The sequence below is a fragment of the Cebus imitator genome, unplaced genomic scaffold (genome assembly GCF_001604975.1).
Source record: "Cebus imitator isolate Cc_AM_T3 unplaced genomic scaffold, Cebus_imitator-1.0 Scaffold684, whole genome shotgun sequence".
Taxonomy (NCBI): Eukaryota; Metazoa; Chordata; class Mammalia; order Primates; family Cebidae; genus Cebus; species Cebus imitator.
Window position 1 is genome coordinate 159,898 of NW_016107999.1, and position 14,426 is coordinate 174,323.

At 43.5% G+C, this 14,426-nt stretch overlaps 1 non-coding gene across 1 annotated transcript; it reads right to left on the bottom strand.

The window, feature by feature from the left end:
* Positions 1 to 58: 58 nt before the first annotated feature.
* Positions 59 to 161, bottom strand: LOC119469511. Its single transcript, XR_005198331.1, has one exon. It is a non-coding gene; the product is annotated as a small nucleolar RNA U13 (small nucleolar RNA).
* Positions 162 to 14,426: the final 14,265 nt, after the last annotated feature.

Here is a 14,426-nt window from a genome sequence, read left to right on the forward strand (position 1 = left end):
TTTTCTTCTTTTATTCCCTCTTTTTTCTTTTGTTCCTTTTTTCCCTTTTTTTCCCTCACATCAGATGAGTGATGTGCTGACACCATAACAAGGTTTAAGGCAGCATATCTCACACTTGAGCATGAAAACCCAATCATCATGCCTATGAACCACAAAAGGATTCAGGCCTTGCTCTTAAGATTTGCTAGGTCGAACCAGAGCAGCATTTAATCTGGGGTTATTTATTTTGTGTGGCCGAAGCAAGATTCTTTTTCAGTGTATCTGGCTGATGGTGGCAAACACTTCATGGCCCTGCATCAGTGCCAGACACTGACATACTATTCCTTATAATTTGAACACTTAACACTTCTGCACACTCATATACTGGTTAGTCCTCTTCTGAACACTCAAAGGGGCTCTCTGAGGATCTCTAGAGTCCTTTCTCTCTTTCTCTGTCTCTCTCTAAAGGTCTCTCCTTTGCAATACTCTGGTCTGTGACCTCTGGCTGTCTTGATGTCCCTGGACTCTTAGTTCTGTTCACTCAACTCAGGGAGTCTGCCAGGCTCCGCCTGTGTTCCCCATCCCTACACCATGGCTTGGAACATCTCTTGAGGCAGTAAGCTGGGTGACAATAAGGCTCACTTCTTTTTTTCCCATCTTTCAGAGATCGCTGTCATTTGTTTCCCGATGTCCAGTATCTGGAGAGACATTGTTCCACGTATTTTGTTCAATATATTGGTTGTTTCTGGTGGGAGGACAAATCTAATCCCTGTTATTCCATCTTGTCTGGAAACAGAGATCAAGAAAATCACAACTTTTAGACTTAGGTCTCAACTTTTTAGATTTTAAATCTAAGAAGGCAAAGGAATCTAATCAGGCAGGAAAAATTGAGGTTGGAAATGGAGACTAATCCAGAAATACTTTAATATCCCAAAACTACTTTGGCCTGCCATAGGACCAAATCTAGCCCTGGCTCCACCTGTCATTACGGCTCCGGCATTCTCACCTTCCCCCGTCTAAATCCTTCACTCAGGAGATCTGGAGGGTCCATTTGGCTCATCCTGGTCTTTTGGGAGTGTGGGGAGTACAAATGCTTTGAGAAGGGTTGGAATGGTTATGAATACCACCATGCCTTCCCAAGTATTTTTTGAGTGCCCATTATTGTCCATGTACTATTCTGGGATTATAGCAGTGATCAAAACAAATCTTCCTGTCCTCATAGATTTTGTATCCCAGTAATCAATGATAAATACCTTCAGAACAACACAATATAGAATTGCTATAAGCTTTGATTTTGCTGAAAAAGAAAAAGGTGCTTGCTAGCAAGATCATAACCTAAGCTGAGACGAAAGGCAGGCTAATCTACAAAAATTGTTTATCCTGTGTAAACATAGAATCTATTTAAGTCACCTTAGAGAGTCTTCTTCAGGCCATTTATAGAAAACATGAATGAAGCCCAGGGGAGAGTCTTTGCAGCAAAAAATGCTGAAGTAGGCTCTTGAGGCTGGAAATTAATGCTTTGTGAAAAAAAACAAAAGCTGCTAATTTGTCTGCTGGCCCCATGAGATTACACATCATTGGAAGAGCCCAGAGAGTATACTTCAATTCACAAAAGGCTTTCCTCTAGCCTGCGTCTGCATTGGTTTAGCTACCTCCCCTCCCTGGAACATAAGCACTGGTCAGTCTCATCCCCAGCTTCAGGTATCCCAATTCAGGAGACCAGCTTGGGGCTGCAGTGGAAGGACACTGGGTGGGGCAGACCCAGGTTTGAATTGTGGCTCCATTACTAGCAAGCTGTGGGGCCTTAGTCAAGTTTCTTCACCTAGATGCCCTCCTTTGTCCACCCCTGAAAATGTAGATATAGCTGTTAAGAAGCTTACATGAGGCTGAGCGTGGAGGCTCATGCCTGTAATCCCAGTGCTTTGGGAGGCCAAGGCAGGCGGATCACCTGAGGTAGGGAGTTTGAGACCAGCTTGGCCAACATGGAAAAACCCTGTCTCTACTAAAAACACAAAAATTAGCTGGATGTGGTGGCATGTGCTTGTAATCCCAGCTTCTTAGGAGGCTGAGCCAGGAGAATCACTTAAACCTGAGAGGCAGAGGTTGCAATGAGCCAAGATCACTCCACTGCACCCCAGCCTGGGTGACAGAGCAAGACTCCATCTCAAAAAAAAGAAAAGAAAAGAAAAAGAAAAAGAAAAAGCTTACATGAAATTCCTTCTGAAATATCAAGCAGACAGGCACAGATCAGGAAATCTTTCCTTGCATTGCATTTTGTCTTGGCAAAGGCTGTATGTAAAGTGTACATTTCATTGACCTTTGTAGGTCCAGCATCCATTTCACCTCTGAAAAAAAAAATCCCAGATTCTTTTGGGGGAATTATCTGTTCTTTACTGAATACATTCTAGTGGTCTGATAGGGTCTGGCCCTCCCTAGCTAAGGGAGTAGACACATGACCTGACATACGTTGACCAGATGCTTCCTCCATGAGATTTGTATCTTCAGCAGAAGGATAAAGAAACTAAATGCATGTGAACAAAATAGCATCAGCCTCATCAGCATCTCTCTGCCCAGACTGCTTCTGCTGTATGACTATTCTTATAACTCATACTTCCAGAAGCCCTGGGTGCTTTGTTCCCTGTCCTTTCCCAACCCTGGTTCTACAGTCTCCCCTCCACTCAGCGTTACCTTTCCAGTGAATTTCCATTTGATTAGGTTAGCCATAGTACATTTCTGTGACTTACAATCAGAGAGCTCTATCTGATCAGCTGAAGAAGAGGAAGAAGAGGAGGAGGGAGAGGAGAAACAGAGAAGAGAAGAGAGAAGAAGGAAAGAGGAGGAGGGAGAAAGGAGAGGAGAAGGAATAGGGAAGAAAACATATTTTATGTCTTATTTGGATTTAACACAACTTGAGCCGACATTTTTGCTTGGCTGGCCAGCAAAGAGAAGAATTAAACACAAGGAACCTCAGGCTTTTTCATAATTAACAGATGACTGATGACCTACATAATCTATATAATAATGGATCTTCCCAATAATTTATTTCATTTACAAGCTCCATTCCCTATAATAAACATATTTAACAGGTTAAATAAATGAAGTGTATTACCTGCTTCCAGTGGGCAATCCCCTGCTATCTCACCTAGAATCCTCAGAGCCAGCAGGCACCAAATCTCCCAATTTTGGACACTGAGATTTGCCCTGATCAGCTGTACCTTCAGAGGTTCAGCTAATGGAGGTGCCCATCCCAGCTTTGGGAGGGTGGACAGGAGGACCAAAAGAGACTTTATGGAGGATGCAACCCTGAATCTGATTTAAAGGAAGATCTCAGAGGACATGCTTAGTTGAAGAATGAGGAAAAATGATGTTTGCAGAAGGAACAATGGATGCAAAGACGCAGAGATGGGAGTGCTGTGGGGAGGGGAGAAAAGCAGGGGTAGGGAGAGATATGGTCAAGATTGGGAAATAAATGTAAAGAGGGTCCTTTTAAAATCAAAGCCTTTTGAGGTCAATGTACTTTTATCCAGAGATTAATAGAGTCTCAAGAATACCCAAGAGGCCCTGTTATATTGGTGAGGTAGAGAAACTGGAAGAAGTCCACATATTTTAGTGGTTTTGTTACCAGAAAAGGGTCCCAATCTAGACCCCCAAGAAAGGGTTCCTGGATCTTGTGCAAGAAAGAATTCAGGGCAAGTCCACAGAGTAAAGTGAAAGCAAATTTATTAAGAAAGTCAAGGAATAAAGAACGGCTACTCCGTAGACAGAACAGCCTTGAGAGCTTCTGGTTGCCCATTTTTATGGTTATTTATATGCTAAACAAGGTGTGGATTATTCATGCCTCCCCTCTTTAGACCATATAAGGTAACTTCCTGCCATTTCCATGGTATTTGTAAACTGTTATGGCGTGGGTGGGAGTGCAGCAGTGAGGATGTCCAGAGGTCACTCTCGTCACCATCTTGGTTTTGGTGGGTTTTGGCTGGCTTTTTTTACTGCGACCTGTTTTATCAGCAAGGTCTTTATGACCTGTATCTTGTGCCAACCTCCTATCTCATCCTGTGACTTAGAATGCCTTAACCATCTTGGAATGCAGCTCAATAGGTCTCAGCCTCATTTTACCCAGCTTCTACTAAAGACGGAATTGCTCTGGGTCAACACCTCTGACAGCTTTAATTTGGAAAAGATGGAAAACTTTGAGGAGTGCCCAGAGAATGGCCAACAACCTCACAGATAGAATCCCGGGCACCTTTTCCTCTCCACCCACAAGACACTGTGCGTCTTCAGCCCTCAACCTCCCTGGAATTTTTCTGTTACATCATCTGTCCACTCAGTATCTCCCCTAGATTTTACCTGTGTTTTTTATCAAACTTACCATCTTCCTCCAAAACTCACTGCTCCCCTTGTAATTCCTCCTTTAGTGAAAAACAGTCTGTCTTCTCCGTATACAACAATGGAGGTATAAGCATGATGTAATGCTTTCCCTGCCTATACCACATTCAAAGTCATACACTACTGCTCATTCTTCTTCCAGGGTTCAGGGAGACATCTGCTCCCTTCACCTGATTTTAACACCTAGTATTCTAATCCAGGTCCCAATGTCTCTTACATGGATTACCTCAACCAGCCTCCCCATCATCATCTCAGCCTCCCCGAGGGCATACGCCATGGACCTGAGTTGTTAGGTCATGGGCTATGTGTCTCTAGCTTTCAGAGCAACTCTGTAAAATAAGATAAGCAGCACCTCTAATTGACCCTTCCATGTTTCTCCCTGAGGCAACTGGATATGGTAGCAAATATTATACACTATTTATCCCTTTCTTTAAAATCTATTGCTTCTGGCCGGGCGCGGTGACTCACACCTGTAATTCCAGCACATTGAGAGGCCGAGGTGGGTGGATCATGAGGTCAGGAGTTCAAGACCAGCTTGGCCAAATGGTGAAACCCCGTCTCTACTAAAGACACACAAAAATCAGCAGAGCGTGGTGGCAGGCACCTGTAATCCCAGGTACTCAGGGGGCTGAGGCAGAGAGGTGCTTGAACCCGGGAGACAGAGGTTACAGTGAGCCAAGATCATGCCCACTGCACTCCAGCCTGGGTGACAGAGCGAGATTCTGTCTCAAAATATATATATATATATATATATACACAAAATATATATATATATATATATATACACAGAGAGAGAGAGAGAGAGAGCTTCCTTATATAACATTTTACTAGGTCTTAGATTTCTTTAGGCCTTGCCATATTGGAAGAAATTCTATGTGCAACCTTGCAGAAGAAGTCCTCCTAAATGTAGGTAAAGGAAGGAAAAAAGCTGGTGTGGCTGCACTTGGAGATGAAATCCTGAACAGTACAGCCTTTTAGGGAAAGAATGATAAAATTGGAATAAAACTCCTGGGGTAAATTTAGAAGGGGGCTGAGGTATACAAGACTACACATTGAGTGCAGTGTACACTGCTGAGGTGATAGGTGCACCAAAATCTCAGAAATCACTGCTAAAGAATTTATCCGTGTAACCAAACACCACCTGTTCCCCAAAAACTATTTAACTAAAAATGAAAAATAAAACTCCATTCCCTGATTAGAAATCACAAAAGGAGGCTTAAGAGGTTGTCTGTAAATGTCTCTTTGGAGATACCTGGGCTCAGGATCTGCCCTGTGGAATGTACCTTTAATCTCTCAAGGTCCCTCATGCTGATTGACCATCACAGAGAATGGTACTCAGATCGACGTCTATCGTTTTTGGAAGTTTTACAAACTGACATTTTTCAACGCCAGAAATAGGAGACTCAGAATCCAATCTTATTTGTCTCCTCTCTCGTGTTACAGAGGCAAATGAACTGACGAGCCTGGCAGATTCCCCATCTTCAAACAATGATTGTTGATGCTGACGTTTTGTCTCCCTAGCTGCAAAGGGCACCTCTTTTTTTGTTCACCTGGCATCTTCCTCTCCCAGACCACATGGTGCTGGTGGGCTGCCCATCATAGGCCTCAACTCCTCTGACCACATGGGACAGGCACAGGTCCCACAATACTCTGTTCAGACTCTCTCTCAGGCATGAAATTTCCATGGAGACAGAGGGACCAAAGGAGGACAGAGCTGTCTTTTCAACGAATGATGCCGAGAGAACTGGATATCCACTTGCCGAAGAATGAAGTCATACCCTCATCTCACACTGTCTACAAAAACTAGCTTAAATTAGACTAAAGAGCTAAATGGAAAAGTTAAAATTATAAACCATAAGGAGAAAGCTTCATGGCAATGGATTTGGCAGTGATTTCTTCATTATGACACTAAAAGCACAGGTGATAAAAGAAAAAGGAGGGAAATTGGACCTCAAAATGAAGAACTTTTGCACATTAAAGGGCACTGTAAACAGAGTAAAAAGACAACCTACAGAATGGGAGAAATGTTTGTAAATCAACTTCCTCATAAAAACATTAATATCCAGAACATAGAATTCCTATAACTCAACAACAACCATTAAAAATGAAGCAAAGGATTTCAATAGACATTTCTCCAAAGAAGATATACAAATGGCCAATGAACCACAGGAAGAGATGCTCAGCTTCACTAACCATTAGGGAAGTGGAATTCAAACCACAGTGAGATCCCACCTCACACCCAGTAGGATGGCAACTATCAAACAAGCAGAGACTAGCAAGTATTGGCGAGGATGTAGAGGTTGGAATAAACTCTTGTGCATTGCTGGTGGGAATGTAAAATGGTGCAGCTACTGTGGAAAACAGCACAGAAGTTTCCCAAAAACTTAAAAATAGAATGATCATATGATCCAACAATTTTGTTTCTATGTGCATAACCAAAAGAATTGAAAGCAGAAACTCAAAGAGTTATTTGAGTTTTACAAAATTACAAAACACCTATGTTTGTAACAGTATTGTTTACAATAGTGCCGAAAGATGATCGGGGCATGTGAAAATTTTAAAGCGTTTATTTGAGCAGACAATGATTCATGAATTGGGTAGCACCAAACTGCAAGTAGGGTGGGCTCCACCAAGGGGTTGTGAGAGGAAAATTGTCAAAAGGTGTTCAAGAAAGCAAGATCAAAAAAAATATTCGATTGGCTAAGGCAGGGAGTCTCCAGTTAGAGTTTAGTTGGAGGTTTCTGCTTGGTAAAGTTTCTAGTGAGAGGTTAGTCAGCAGTTTCTGAATGGTTAAAATGGAGTTTTGTTTTCCTAGGCTGTGGTCATTCATAGTGAATGGGGTTTCAGTTTGCTTATGTAGAAACCCAAGGTGCTAGATTCTCAGCCAAATGAACCCCAATTATTATATTTTAAACAATAGCCAAAATGTTAAATCAACTCAAATGTTCGTCAATGGAATGAGTCCGTGAATTTGTTTACTTGTAGATGAATAAGTAAACAAAATGTGGTATATACATACAATAAAATATTATTCAGCCTTAAAAAGGAAGAAAATTCTGACCCATGCTACGGTATGGATGAACTTTGAAGACATTACGCCAAGTAAGATAAACCAGTCCCAAAAATAACAAACTCTGTATGATTCCCCTCATATGGGGTCCGTAGAGTGATCAAATTCATAGAAACAGAATAGTGGTTGCAGGGGCTGGGTAGAGGGATAGTCATGGTCTAATTCAGACTATAAAATTAAGCTTAGCCTAAAGCCGCCTGCTTACATATTTTAAGTTCATATTTTAAGATCCCGCCATAGGTGGTGAACTCTCCCCTAACTGGATGTATGAACTATAACCTACTCTTGTACCAGTCACTGAGTTTCTGCAAATCAAAGGTGGCCAGACCCTGTTTAAATAAGGCAGACGTCGAGCTATAAGTAATACGGTAGTTTCTGCGCCTCACGTCCACTTTCTGTACATTACTTTCCTTTTTCTGTCTAGCGATCTTTGACCACAGTGCAGCAACAAGGTCTCTCTGAACCTATTTTGGCTTAGGAGACTGCCCAATTCACGAATCTTTCTTTGTTCATTTAAACTCTGTTAAATTTAATTTATCTGAAGTCTTTAACAATTGCAGAGTTTCAGTTTTGCAAAATATAGAGCTCTGTGGGCGTATGGTGGTGATGGTTTCACAACAATGGGATTGTACTTAATGGCACTGATCCGCACCCTTAAAGAGTGAAAATGGTCAATTTTATATTATTTTATCACAATAAAAAGAAAAGGAGGCCGGACGCAGTGGCTTACACCTGTAATCCCAGCACTTTGGGAGGCTGAGGTGGCCATATTATGAGCTCAGGAGATCAAGACCATCCTGGCCAACATGGTGAAACCCCATCTCTACTAAAACTACAAAAATTAGCTGGGCGTGGTGGTGTGCACCTGTAGTCCCAGCTACTAAGGGGACTGAGGCAGGAAAACTGCTTGAACCTCGGAGGCAGATGTTGCAGTGAGATGAGATTGCACCACTTCACTCCAGCCTGGCAACACAGCAAGACTCTGTCTCAAAAAAAAGAAAAAAAAGAAAAGAAAAGAAAAAGAAAAAAAGGAAGTCAGAGCTGAGCCATCAGGCAACAGCCTCCCAGGCGGTGCTCTGCCCTTTTGTGCTGTTGAAGACCCCTGTGCTTCCCTGACCCCTCCATGGCAGGCCTGAAGGATAGGCATTTTTTTCTAGCCTGTGAGTGCCCCATTATGTTTCCCATCAAGTCCTCTTTCGGACTAAGTCACCCACCTGAAGAACATTCGCTGAAATGCCAGCATTCTACACAAACTGGCTGCAGCTATCTGCCTACCAGAAAGCACCCCAAGTCATTCTATGGAACACAGAATGCCTGCCATTTGCCTGCCACCCCTTATGTACTCTGCTGCCACCTCTTCCCAGGGTCACCTGTCTGTCCAGGCCCTCCAGAATGAAGATTTATGTGGCAGCACATTCACGTTTTTCTTTTGGCTTCTCTCTGATATTCTTTCCTAGTTTCATTCCTATAGGTGACACGTGCCACACACCATGGGCCAGTAAAAGCCAAAAGTCTTTGGCTTTGGGATTTGCCCAAAGTCTCAGAATGAATAAGATCACGAAGCCAGTGCCTTACCCAAGCCTGTCGAACTTCGAAGACCACAATCTCTATCCACTGGAGAAAGTGTGGCTGATGTTCTGTATATCGGAGTAGCTCTTGGATCAAATGCAAAAGGGCCAGAGATAACTCTCCAAATCACATAGATTGATTTGAGACGAAAACTCATTATTATTACTTAAAAAATAGATTTTTTAAAACTACTTATGGCATGAAAAATTCACAAATTGAAACAAGGCAGTCAATATATCAACAGGTGTTATTTTTTAAAGCCAAATTTAACACATTGGTTAGAGCTTAGGAGACTCAGTGGCAGGGCAAGAGATCATGAAATTAAATTAATTTACTTGAACTAATGTATAAATTTAAAATTTAATTAATTGGGTTAAATTACTGCAAGACACAGCCAATCTCAAATGGAGGGGTTTATGAATCAAAGCCAGTGTAAAAATGTTGTTCTAATGAGAACACATGGACACAAGGAGGGGAACGAGGGGAACATCACACACCGGGACCTGCCAGGGGGTGGGAGACAAGGGGAGGGAGAGCATTAGGACAAATACCTAATGCATGTGGGGCTTAAAACCTAGATGCTGGGTTGATGGTGCAGCAAACCACCATGGCACATGTATACCTATGTAACAGACCTGCAAGCTCAGCTCATGTATCTCAGAACTTAAAGTAAAATTTTTTTTTAGAATGTCGTTGTATATTTGCTGCAACAAAATCAATGTCATGTTATTACTCATATATGCTGTAGTGAAGCACACACCCAAAAATTAACGATGACTACAAAACCAACACAGTGAGAAGGAAACTAGTGTTTTGTTGCTGCCCCCTATGGGCAACTCCGACGAAAGTTTCATCATCTTTGTTTTGAATATGAAGAAACTACAGCACAGTAATACTTGTTAACTAGCCTGAGGTCGTATACTAATAAGAGGCAAAGCTGAGATTCACGCTTGATTCTGTCTGATTCCAAAGCCTGGCCTCTTCCCATGATCTTTCAAGTTTACATACTCATTCATCCGATGACATATTTATACACACGACATACACACCGCTGCTAAATAACCGTGGATTTATTTACAATTTGTAAGCGTAATACTTGCTACGAAAGAAAGTAAACAATGGGAAGTATTAAGAGAAAATACAGACTGGGTGTGACCTTTTTGGTAAATTATTGTTCATAATATTTGCTGCCTTTCTTTGGGAGAATATTCTACTTGCCCAGCTCATTGACTTCAGGCTTAGTCATGGGACTTTACGCATCTCTAAGGGACATATGCTTTATACTTCTTATGGGACTATTATAGGTCCTCACCCTGGGGAACTTGGGAGTGTCCATGTGACTTGATTTGGCCAATGAAATGTGCTGGAGAGATGTGTATTATTGCCAGACAGAAGCTTGGTTTTAAGTTTATGGCTCACATCTCTCTTTGCACCCCCGCCCAAGTCCAGCAATGTCCCAGTGAAGGCTGTTCATCAGCCTGTGTCCCAGAGTGAAGCCTTTGTGAACAGGAGCTGCAGCTGGCCCTCTATAGAATTGTCATGGTTGGACCAGGCATGGTGGCTCACGCCTGTAATTCCAGCACTTTTGGAGGCCGAAGCGGGAGGATCATTTGAGGCCAGGAGTTCCAAACCAGCCTGGCCAAAATGGCAAAACCATGTCTATTCTAAAAATACAAAAATTAGCTGGGCATGGTGGCACACACTGAATTACAGCTGTTTGGGAGGCTGGGGCATCAGAATCGCTTGAAGCCAGGAGTGACCAAGATCCCACCATTGCATTCCACCCTGGGCAATAGAGCAAGACTCTGCCTCAAAGACAAAATGAAACAAAACAAAAAATAATTGTCATTGTTGTAAGTCACTGAGATTAGAGGATCATTTGTTAGCACAGCATTGTTTGAACTATCCTGATAGATGAGCCTTCTTAACTTGGCGGGGGGTCAGTGAAGATTCCCTGGAAGAAGTGACATTTGAGCTGAGACCTGAATGAAGAAAGAGATTCTACCTGTGAAAGAGCCAGGAGGGGAGAGATTTCCAGACAGGACCAAACAGCCAGTGCACATGCCCTGGGATGGGAAAGAACTCAGCACACTTGAGGAAAGGTGGCCTGAGTTACTGAGCTGACATAAATGGTGAGGGATGAAGCCAGAGACATGTCCACGCCTGAGCACAAGGGTACCACAAGCGCCCTGAGGAGTCTGGGCTGTATTCCACGTGTGACAGGAGGACACTGAAGGAGCCAAGCAGTGGAAGGACGTGGTCAGATTCAAGTGTGTCAAAGATTGCTCTCAATGCCGTGTAGTAGAGGAAGCAGGGAAACCAATTAAGAGGCTTTCTTTAGGCCTGTGAAGGGTCAAATGGTGTTCCCCCATAAATGACATGCTGAAGTACTAACCCCCAGTAGCTCAGAATGTGGCCTTCTATGGAAACAGGATGGTTGCATCTATAATTAATTAAGTTTAGATGGCGTCACACTGGAGGAAGGTGGGTCCTTAATCACAGTAACTGGTGTCCTTATAAAAAGAGGACATTTGGGTGCACACAGACACAGGGAGAATGGCATGTAATGAAGGCAGACATTGGTATGGGGCCCGTGCAAGCCACAGCATACCAGTGATTACCAGCAAACCTCCAGCAGCAGAGCCAAAGCCGTGAAACAGATCCTCTCTCACAGCCCGAAGAAAGAACCAACCTTGCCAACACTCTGAATGTGGACTTTTGGCCTCCAGGACCATGAGACAATACATTTCTGTTGCTTAATTCACTCAGTTTACGGTACTTTGTTGTATCACCATAGCAAACTAACACAAGGCTGGAAACAATGGTGCCTTGGACTGAGGTCATAGCACTGGAGGTGATCAAAAATCAGATAACTTCAAGGTACTTTTTTTTTTGAGACAGAGTTTTGCTCTGCTGCCCAGGCTGGAGAGCAGTGGCACTGTCTCGGCTCACTGCAACCTCCACCTCCCGGGTTCAAGAAATTCTGCTGCGTCAGCCTCCCAAGTAGCTGGGATTACAGGCACATGCCACCATGCCTGGCTAATTTTTTGCATTTTTAATAGAGATGGGGTTTCACCATATTGGCCAGGCTGGTCTCGAACTCCTGACCTCAAGTGATCTACTCACCTTGGCCTCTCAAAATGCTGAGATTACAGGCATAAGCCACCACGCCCGGCCTCAAGGTACATTTTTGAAGGTGGGAATAATGGAAGTTTCTATTGGATTAGACACAGATTAACATGGAAAGGGAGGAATTAAAGAGGAAATTCTCAAAATTGTGTATCATGCACTCTGTTCAATGCTTTCATGGATTATTGCCTCATTTCATCTTCATCAAAGCCCCATGTATCAGTTGGGTCCCCTGGGACGCAGACACTGAGACAGAGTTAGGAATACAAGAAGTTTATTGGGGTAATGCCTGTGGATGATAAAAAGGAGGGGAGGCAGGACAGGGCAGGGAAAAGGCTGTGATGAGGATGTGACAGAAGATTCAGCCACCCCAACCCAAAGATTTCCCATCACAAGCACCCTCCATTGGCAGAAATAGGCCCTAGTGTTCCCACCATGCCTGGCCATAGACTGGCAGGAACTAGAAAAAAGTGTGGCCTCGGCTCAGAAGTGAAGGTGCATCCTGAAGGCTCTGACAGCTAGAAGCTGTCAGCTGTCACTACTAACAGTGAAACAGCAAGTCCTTATTTGAAGGGAGATCCAAGCCGCTCACCACACTCTGTAACGTACAATTTCTAACCATATTTCTCAAATTAGGAAGCAGAGGTTCAAAAATCATACTGTGAAACATTGACTTGAATGGGACAACATAGACTCTGGCTCTGCTCCTCTAATGCCGTGGTCTTTGCCAAATTACGGTGAGTATTTGTGGCAGAGGCTGAAAGCTGGCTCCCTCAGCACCCATTCCAGTGCCCTCGAGGCTTGCTCCGCAGCACCATAGGGGATGAAGAGCTAAAAGCAAAGCCTCAGAGTCCTTTGCGGTGTGGGTACCGGTGCATGACCTGGTTTTAGCCTGTCTGATGTATCACTTGGACATGGCCATGAGAAGTGGAAGGTAGGACTGTGGAAGATGAGAGGCTCACCTGGACAGCTCTGTGGCTGAGTCCCTAGACCCACAGACGCCAAGTGGCAGGTGGTAGCAGCAGCACTGTTTTTGCTCGAACAGCCCTTCACTGATTGAGTCTCCCAACTGTGTTGTGCCTGGTGCTTTAAACACTCTGGAGGTTTGCAAACTGTCCAATATCCTTTAACAAATTCCCGTCTGTTTACACTAGGAGGATGGACCTCTGCTGTCTGCAATAGACAGCCTTAAGAGACTGGCTAGAGTACCCTGAGCCATATGGACACAAATGCACTACGTAGCAGGGAAATTGAATTGAAATCCAAATGGATTTTTCAAGCTCTAGCGTACTTCACTGCAGCATTTCTCCTAAATGAATTGAACACATTTTGGCTTCCGCAGCATACAAACATATATTAAAAAATTAAGTACACACCTGGTAGGCAGTGTGTTGGTTAAAAAGGTCTCAGATCTGCTAGAAATTGCCTTGCAAGACTGAGGCGCTTTTTTTCCAGCTATATACAAATTAACTATCAGCACCTTTAAACAAAGCAAAATACTAGCTGAAAAATGTGAATGCCTTAGCTACAACACAGAATTGTTGTTCACAGAGTTTTGTTTCATACAAGGCCCTCTTAAAAAGTCCCATGTTTATCTCTGGTGTAATTCGAAGAATGTGTATTTTTTTTTCCTCCCTAACTATCCACCAAAAGTAAATCAAAGGCCTTTTACTTTAAGGAAGTTTCCACACTATGCAACGGCCAAGAATGTCAAGAGCTGATTTGCAGGCTGAGCTCAGTCACGTTAGGAACTTCTTCCTGTGCAAGCAGGGCTGCTGCAGTGAGATTAGTATAGGGAGAGTTGTGCACCTGGAAACAAAAGCCTGGACCCTTGTCCCAGCCCCGCAAAACAATGCTGCATGAGCAAGCTGGCCCCTTCCCTGAACCTCCGTCCTCCTCTGCAACCCTGCCTCAAGCGGTCCTTTTCAGGATTGCACTGAAAATCTGACAAAGCAGGAAGCTGAGATGGTCTACAGAGGCACTGCATTGAGGTAAACAGAAATTTCAGAGGCCGCCTCTGCATGGAGAAGCCACGAGCAGAACCGCCCAGTGCACCACCACCTCGGACCACACCTCCCCAAGTCATCCAGTCCCCAAAGCCGCCTTTTTCTGTTGTTCTGTTTTTGCTTTAGAGACAGGATCTTGCTCTATTGCTCAGGCTGGAGTGCAGTGGCATGATTATGGCTCACCATAGCTTTGAACTCCTGGGCTCAAACCATCCTGCCACTTCAGCTTGCTAAGTAGCTAAGGCACCCACCACCATACCTGGCTAATTTCTTTTTTTTTTTTTTTT